The sequence below is a fragment of the Amblyomma maculatum genome, chromosome 1 (genome assembly GCF_055883805.1).
Source record: "Amblyomma maculatum isolate TAMU_Amacu chromosome 1, ASM5588380v1, whole genome shotgun sequence".
NCBI classification, from domain to species: Eukaryota; Metazoa; Arthropoda; class Arachnida; order Ixodida; family Ixodidae; genus Amblyomma; species Amblyomma maculatum.
This window is the reverse complement of record NC_139344.1, coordinates 235,191,306-235,200,431: the sequence shown is the minus strand read 5'-3', so window position 1 is coordinate 235,200,431 and position 9,126 is coordinate 235,191,306.

Here is a 9,126-nt window from a genome sequence, read left to right as displayed (position 1 = left end):
AACTACCTTAGTAGCAACTTCTTGTATTATATCACGAACACCAGTCCACATCTCTTCGGGCTCTCTGTCTTCTAGATCTAATTCTTGAAATCGATTCCTCACTTCCACAACATATTCTAATGGAATTTTATCCAGATCATACCTGACAGGCCTTCTAGTTTTCTGCGTTTTCTTCAATCAAAGCTTAATTTTGGCATCAAGAAGCTGATGATCGGTGCCACAATCGGCCCCAGGCCTTGTTTTTACTGCTTGTATAGCGCTTCTCCATCTCTACCGGCAAAGAATATAATCGATCTGATTCCTGTACAGACCGTCCGCTGAAGTCCATGTCTACAGGCGCCTCTTGTGCGGTTGAAAATGAGTATTCGCTATGGTCAGGTTGTTTTCTTGACAAAACTCTACTAGCCTCTGCCCAGCTTCATTTGACTCGCCAAGACCGAACTTGCCTATAATTCCAGATATTTCTTCACTCCCGACCTTAGCATTCCAGTCTCCTATGAGAAAAACGACGTCTGATGATGGGGTGCGGTTTAAAAGGCAATGTAGGTCCGCATAAAATCTCTCAACGTCAGCTTCTTCAGCAGTAGTGGTTGGTGCATAGACTTGGATAACTGTTATGTTGAAAGGGTGACCTTAGATCCGAAGTGAAATCATTCGGTCGTTTTTGGGGTTGTACCCTAGCACTGCTTTGCCCATTCTTCTGTTTACTATGAGCGCGACCCCATTCCTTCTCTTGGATTCGTGGCCACAATAAAAGACATAATTTTGGCCGGAGTTAAATTCTCCCATTCCGGTCCACTTGAGCTCGCTGATACCCAAGATATCAATGTTCAATCTGTCCATTTCTCGCTTCACGACATCCAGTTTACCTTGCGTCATAGATCTTACATTCTATTTTGCTATGTGATATATCTCCTTGCAACATCGGACTTTCCGGTCGCTTCCCGACACATCCACAACTGAGCGTCCTTTTGGCTTTAGCCCAGCCGCTTCATTCGTCCTGGAGCTACTAGGAATCGCCCTTTGTTCATCCCCAGTAACATGTGGGACGCCTTCCAACCTGCAGGGGCTCATCTTCCGGCGCCATATCTTTAATGGTATTGTGACCAGAGGTGGGCATTTGACCTCAAAAACCTCGACCTCACCTCAAACTCAAAAAATATTTGGCGACCTCACTCAACCTCAACCTCATCAATTGAGGTTGAGGTCCCCCAGGCGACCTCACCTCACTTTTCAGGTGACCATTGGCGACCTCACTCAACCTCACCGCAAACTCAAAATGTGAGGTTGAGGTCAGGCGCTCAACCTCAAAAAAAAAAAGTCATTAAATTAAACCGTAACTTAAAGCAAATATACATTTCTCGGTAATCCTGGGGTATATATAGGCTAGCCAGAATTTTGTCGTATGAAGGCTGTATTTTACTCCTAATTTTATACTACAAATAATATCCTGGATAAAAGCAGAGAAACCCTGGACACTACATGTCCAACTCTGCACTAAAGTGGCAATCCTCTCCCCCTCCTCGCCTACCCTATTGTGGTCGGTTTCAATCTAAGGCCTACATGGGTACCACGTTACTACGCATAGGCCCATAATGCAATATTAAGAGTTTATCCCATCTGACCCACGTGAATAAGATTCGTATTAGAAATAAAACAAGCCAATTCTTACTATAAACTGAAAAGACAAATGCTGTTGACCCTAGTGACGACGACAACAATGACGATATGCTCTTTTTCTTTTCTTGCCACATAGCGCTAAACAGACAAGGACACAGCGAGACACACGGGACGGGCACTTTTTTTTATCGCCCATCCCGTATGTCTGGCTGTGTCCCTGTCTGTTTAGCGCTATAAAGCAAGAAAACCGACACCAACGCGCCCAAGCTTTCATCCTTGCTCTTTTTCTTAATTCGAAAAAAAAAATTGATGACTGCCGAGCTTTTTTTTTAATACACTGTACATTGTTTTGCGACAGAATATATTAAATTAAGAAAAAATAGAAATACAGTCGTGCCTCGTTAGTATGAACGCTTTGGTTTCCGACCCAAACTGTCCATAAAGCGAGTCATCCATAATAACAAGTCATGAATAAAAACGAAAAGTATATAATTGAGAAAAAATTTATAATTAATCGCTGCTGTTTTAATTAATTTGGGTATATAAACACCGCCGACATGTCGATGCTACCCTCTTCTCCAAAAATCCGTCGACGCGAAACGTCATGTCTGTTCTTAAACCTTGTCAGCCATCCTCATGAGTAGCTGAAGTCAGTAACGCCTAGACAGAGCGTAGAATAACATTTCTCAGTAAACATCTCCCTGTTTTACTGAACAAAAATTCCGTAAGTCACCACAGGTAAAACCTATCAAGACGGAGGAAAAGAAGCACCCATAATGTTGCCGAGGCAGCGAGCCTTCTCTTGAAGCATTTCGTCGCTCACGACAGCACCATTCGCGAGCACATTTCCGAACCACATTAACAAGGCTGACTCCATTTCTTCGAACTGTGCTGGGCGCTGTCGGACTGTGGCTTACGCTGTGATGCCGATGTTGAGCCATTTATCGGAGTTCGGTAGTATATATAAATGGTATACCGTCGACCTGACGAGGCTGAGGCCTAGTTGAACATGGGTCCAGTCTTTCACGGCTTGGATTGACTGAGATTGCTTTTGCCGCTTGTATTCACAGATTTCCCGCTTCGCGCCTAAGTTCAGCTCCATTCTTTTGCGTTTAACTCCCACCATGCCAAAAGTCAGACTAAAGTTGAGAGTTACAGGCTCCTGCTTCTTTGCACTCTTTTTCCCTAGTTAACCTCCCTGACTTTCCGTTCTTCTGATTCTCTTTCTTGCCTTGTACTGTTTTTATAAGGAAGCGAGGGAGTCAAGTTGGCAGGCTACTATACAGAGGGCTATCAAACAGCCCTTTCCTGTGTCGTTTGTATGTGTTCCTATGAAACAAACACTGCAAGCTGAAGTACAGTTTAGAACGACGGCTAGCCGACTACGAAGAGCTCAGACCTTGTCAAGGCCGCATCGTTGACTCAAGGCGAAGCCGACATGCGGATCGCTGTGGTGCAAAATGTGGTAGTTCGGCAGCGCAACAGTGACAAAAACCAGGAGCATGAGAAGGAAGGGCGTCCAGGACGGGACGCCCGGTCCTGGTTGCGTGGTCGTCGCGTTTCTGTTGACCCTGACCGAAAAGCGTTAACGGCTTCACGCAACACACTTTGTGTTCTGGGATAGAAAAACTTCAGTTCCCACCCCCAATTTTGGCGCTTGTCTTTCTTCTTATTGTTTCTTTCTTACGCTTTTACCGGCCTCTCTTCTGTTCTGCGACCACATGTTGCTGTTTTCCCGACTGTGGCCTCTAGTTGCGGCGCTGCCGCTGCACCCAGAAATCTCCCGGTTCCCTCCTTTTGGGGTCTTTCTTAGTTAGCTGACCCTCAGTTTGCTGTGTACGATCCCTGTCATCCACCCTCCTTTTCTCCTCCTCCCCCCCCCCCCCCCTTCCCTCCTAAAACGACGACATGCCCGCTTCGGTTCTTTCCAACTCCACAGGACTCGTTCAGGCATCCGACCGTATCGGCTGTCGCATAGGTTCCCGGCTTGCGCACCCTTCTTTAACTTGCGTTCGGACTCTTCTGTTTTTTTCAAACGATGTCCATATTAACGAGACACAAATACATGGGCCGAATAGGCTGTGTGCATTCATCCCATCTCCATTGTTCAGAGCGAGTTTCTATATTAACGAGACATAAATACATTGAAAAATCTTCGCCCCTACAAAAACTGTCCATTATTCGGGTCCTTCATATTAACGGATGTCATATTAACGGGGCACAAATTTTCCGTAAAAGCCACTCATGAAACGACTTGTGAAGACTAAATCCCGAACAAAACAAACAAAAGAGGAAAAGACAGCAAAACACCAATTAATCATAAAACTCGGCCAACGCCGCATAAACCTTCAGAAAATTTCGAAGAGGAATGCTGTTTATCTTATGAGGTCCCAACCGGCCAATCCTGGGCGTTAGTTTATAATTCTGTGATCCCGGGCGTATTGCAAGAATTGGCGAAATTGCTTCTTTGAACACCACGCTTACATTAAAAAATTACAAGGGTCGGAACTGCTAGGAAAAAGGGTAAACGAGAACCACTTTGCTGTCGCGAACATCGGCTCGCCAATTTCGCCGGAACAAAATGTCCTACTCCCACACCCGCCTAAACACACACACACACACACACACTCACACACACACACACACACACACACACACACACACACACACACACACACACACACACACACACACACACACACACACACACACACACACACACACACACACACACACACACACACACACACACACACACACACACACACACACACACACACACACACACACACACACACACACACACACACACACACACACACACACACACACACACACACACACACACACACGCGCGCGCGCGCGCACACACACACGCACACACGCACACGCACACACACACACACACACACACACACACGCACACACACACACACACACACACACACTCAAAGGCATGGGAAATTATCCGCATAAGCAAAATGGCGAAAAAACCACAAAAAAAGCACGCCCCTAAAAAAAACAAAAACAAAGCGACATGAGACCGCTAGCACCATCTAGTGCATTCAATTGAACACTAACACTTTCATTTTGTGCCGCGCAGTTTCATAAGAAGCGGGGCGAGGGTGCCCTGCGTAATCAATAAATGTGGGGATGCTCTCGACAAAATAGACCAAAATAACCTCTTTCCACCATCATTTTTCGAAAAAAGGTTCGTTAAATCGGGACAGATGACGGAATTGATTTCGTTATTTCGAATCAGTCAGAGCATTCGATCCTATGGGCGTTTGAGGAGGAATTACTATATGTTCGTTAAATCCTGTTTCGGTAAATCGAGGTTTGACTGTACCTGGAGATTTCCACAAGCGATTATGGCAAAAGTTAAGCGCCGAGCGGGGAAGTTTGAAAAATGTATTGAAAAACTACCGATCATTTAAAGTAAAATAACAATGATAATATTTGGTGAAAAAAAAAAAGATCTCGAAGAAATATCAAAGAGTATGCAATTCAACCTACCAGTTGCAATTATGTAATCATGGAGAACCCCGCATATTGAACACAATGCAAACTCCCCGGCGCTCGCCCCGAACGATAGTAATACTGGTAGAGGCAATGGGAGGCTTAAACCAGAGAGCGGGGCCTCCAAGTAGATATTTCTCTGAAGTGGGAACTTCAGGCAGGAGAGGAGAACATGCTCTATAGATTCAACTTTCCCGCATGTGTCGCATACGTTTGTCGGTGTCCACCCGCATCTTCATATATAAATTCAAACTGGGAATCCTGCACAGCAACAGCCTCATTGATACCTCACAAAGCCTGGTTTTACATAAACTGATGTTCCAATTATATTTATATGCTAAGTGCTGATAATCGGTGGTATTTAGTAAGGGCGCACGTAGCCTGGCTGCTGAAACCTGAAAATTGCCAGCATACTGAAGATAGGGACGGGATATGTCACGGACGCATTAAGAGCCAATCTTGCTAAAAGAAACAAATGTGTAGATTAAAAAATTGCAGGAAACGGATCAAATAATATTTTCGTGTAGTTTCAAGCGTGACTAAAAGTGACAAACAATCAGCGAAGGTATAACTTTTGACACATCACATGGAATTTTGTGCAGAGCCAATCCAAGATTCAAATATTCCGCAAATAATATAAGTAGGTAGTCCGAGCTGCGAACAGGATAGCCCCATGCCAAATCTGGCGAAATGATTCGAACTGCCACTGTTTCGCACCTGACGGAGGCATATGTTGAAAGAACAGTGTTATGAGGATATTCCACTGTGTGATCGGAAAGGAGACAGTTTAAAATGGCGCAGGGCGGTAATTTCGAGACGGTGAGCGTTCACGCTTCGTTGACTCAAAACGCCTTTGCCAGTGCTACAATACGGTGGCGCAAGGTAGAAGCGGAAACTATATTGAAGAAGAGGTTTGAGGTGTGGGCTGAGGAGCTGTTCCCCTCTTCTAAGCCAGACACCATGCAGATGACGTTTGGGCCCGCTCTGTGACTCGGAGATGAACGTCTGTGTCTGAGCAGAGCAGCGCGGCCTCCCACAGCGATTGCACACAGAGCCGCTGACTCTTCGACTGCTTTACAATTAAGAATTAATCCATACATTTACTCCAAATAGTTTCCAAAAAAGTACATTCCCATCTGTTCTTTCTGCGGGCACCAAAGGGCGGACATACCACACATTCTATACTCATGGAGTTGAAAGAGAGAAACAAGATGGCCCCACAGTATATGGAAGAGCACTAACACAGGTTGCAGGGGGAGCCTCAGTTCGCAAGTTGACCAGATGAGAGAGTGGTAATCGCGCTGCCCAGATGCTGTCCACTTGTTGAAACGTTGGCTTTACTTGAGAACTGAGGCTTCCGCTCAACCCTTGTTCACTGCTGTTTCATATCTTATACCCATGTAATCCTGACGGCGGCGCAGGACCGCAATCATGTGCTAGTTTTCATGTTTCGAGAGCATTCTTCAAATGCCCGTAAGAACGATCACGTAGGAGGTATGTTAGTACCTACCAGAACTTAATGAAAGGGTTTTGGCCCTAAACTGAGTATTAAAGGTTTTCCATAGTTCATTTTACTTAATTAACTGCAGAATGACCTCAAATCTCTACAGACAATATACCATTTCGTGCAGTAAAAAACACAAAAACAAACAAACAAAGTTTTCATGTTTGGCGAAATGCACTAGAGGAGAACCGACACGGTAGGTAGAAATTTTTTACTTACTCATATTTCGGCGTTGTTTTATTGCACTTCATGCAATAAAGTCACAGTACCTATATATAGTGCTCTCTGTGCGGGACCTAATAGGCGGGAGGAACAGGGAAGAAAGCTGCTTTATTTGCGCAGTTCTTTCATTGGACTCTCTTTTTGAAAACAATGAACTTTGTCATCGCTATTTTACGAAAGAAAAAAATTATCGGTAAACGCCCATCACGCGTAAACATCCTATAGAGGACATCCTATAAGATATATATATATTGCATATTACCTAATTCAGTCATTCACGCAACGTCCCGACGGTTCAGTATATATGATTTTCAACGAGACAATGGAATATATGTGTCATTTTTATTTGTTCTTTTTTAAATGTATTTTTTTTTTTTTTACGACACCGATACATCGAATCCGCAGACATTGGCTGTCCATTTTGAGCATTTTGACATCTTTGTACCCCTATTCTCAATGCTTGAATTTCTTTAATACATCAATTTATTGCACTGATTTCACTAACTCGTCCTCGCCGTTTACACACCAATCAATCATCATTTACTGGAACCACAAATTACAATGACACGATTTTTTTTACGCCACCGCTAATTATTTCCAAAACGCGGCGCGGACTGCTAATACTTCGGCGGCTTACCGACCGAACGCGCTGCATAAGCTATCGCTTAAAATGACTAACGTATGCAGAGGACGCAGCCTATGCAATGTGATCACTGACTTCCAAAGCGCGCATCGCGTCCAGTCGTGTATCATAGCTCTGTCGGCTCTGCTTCAGAGAGTACACGTTGTCAACGAACTCCAACAGTCAGCACTCAAGCAACTGTAGTAGCTCCATCGAAACAGTGTCGCACATTGTTGGCATGCCTAGCATACGCCTACGAAAGTGCGTACTGTGAATATTGTATGGAGTTGCCAACCCACATTTTGGACAATAGACTGTGTATTACGCCCATTAGCCTACATTACACACCAGAAACGTGGAATGGCCTTTTAGGTGGTGTCGGCTCATTACGCACTTTAGACTTCTTGTCTCCCATTACACATTCCTGTCGCAGTGATTTTTGTCAACCCAATTAAATAACGTTGCACTTCATTATCTTCTAGCGTTATTCGTACATAACAGGGTATACACACACACACACACACACACACACACACACACACACACACACACACACACACACACACACACACACACACACACACACACACACACACACACACACACACACACACACACACACACACACACACACACACACACACACACACACACACACACACACACACACACACACACACACACACACACACACACACACACACACACACACACACACACACACACGCGCGCACACACACACACACACACACACACACACATACATACATACATACATACATACATACATACATACATACATACATACATACATACATACATACATACATACATACATACATACATACATACATAGCCTTCTCGGCTGATGCTTGCGCGTACAAGACATCAGGAGAACAGCACCACTCTATCAAAGGAGGCGTGATAGAAATGTTTGTTCAGCCTCATAAAGACCGACGTGTCACGGACACAGTTCGAACCTGTTTTTATATATAAAATGCTTCTAGAGTTTTATGAGCCGCCCGATGTCTGCTGCGGCACCGAGGTACACAGCTGGTGCAAGACCTAGATTGCAAAACGCCCTTGTCGCTCACACTCACTGTATTTTTCACTGTATTTTGCATATTACTTAATTCAGTCCTTCACGCAACGTCCCGACTGTCCAGTATATATGATTTTCAACGAGACAATGGAATTCCATAGACGACGCTGGTGGTGCACTTAGCGAACCGCTGTCAATGCCTCTTGTGACAGCCGACCTTTTGGTTTTTGCACGTTATCCGACGGCTTAGCTGGACAAGCTTCCGGGAAGAGGACAGGGGGGGGAGGGGAGAGAAAGAAAATAGCAGCGGTACATTAAACCGGTTTTCCACATTTCTCAGGCCGTGAGCAACTTGGCCAATGAAACTCCAACAGGCCTTTCTTTTTTCGCCATTTCACTCCTGCTCTTTTCATCTTCAGAAGTGCTTCTGCCACTGGCATTAAGACCAACTCAGGGGAGCCAGCTTCAGTTAGCCGTTAGTCGTATATGCATATCTGCCTGGATTGGTTGGCTTTTCGCTTTCCACGTCTATTTTACCACTCCGTGAACCTCTGTATGATCTCTGCAAATGTTTTTCTCCACACAGAGAAGCACGGC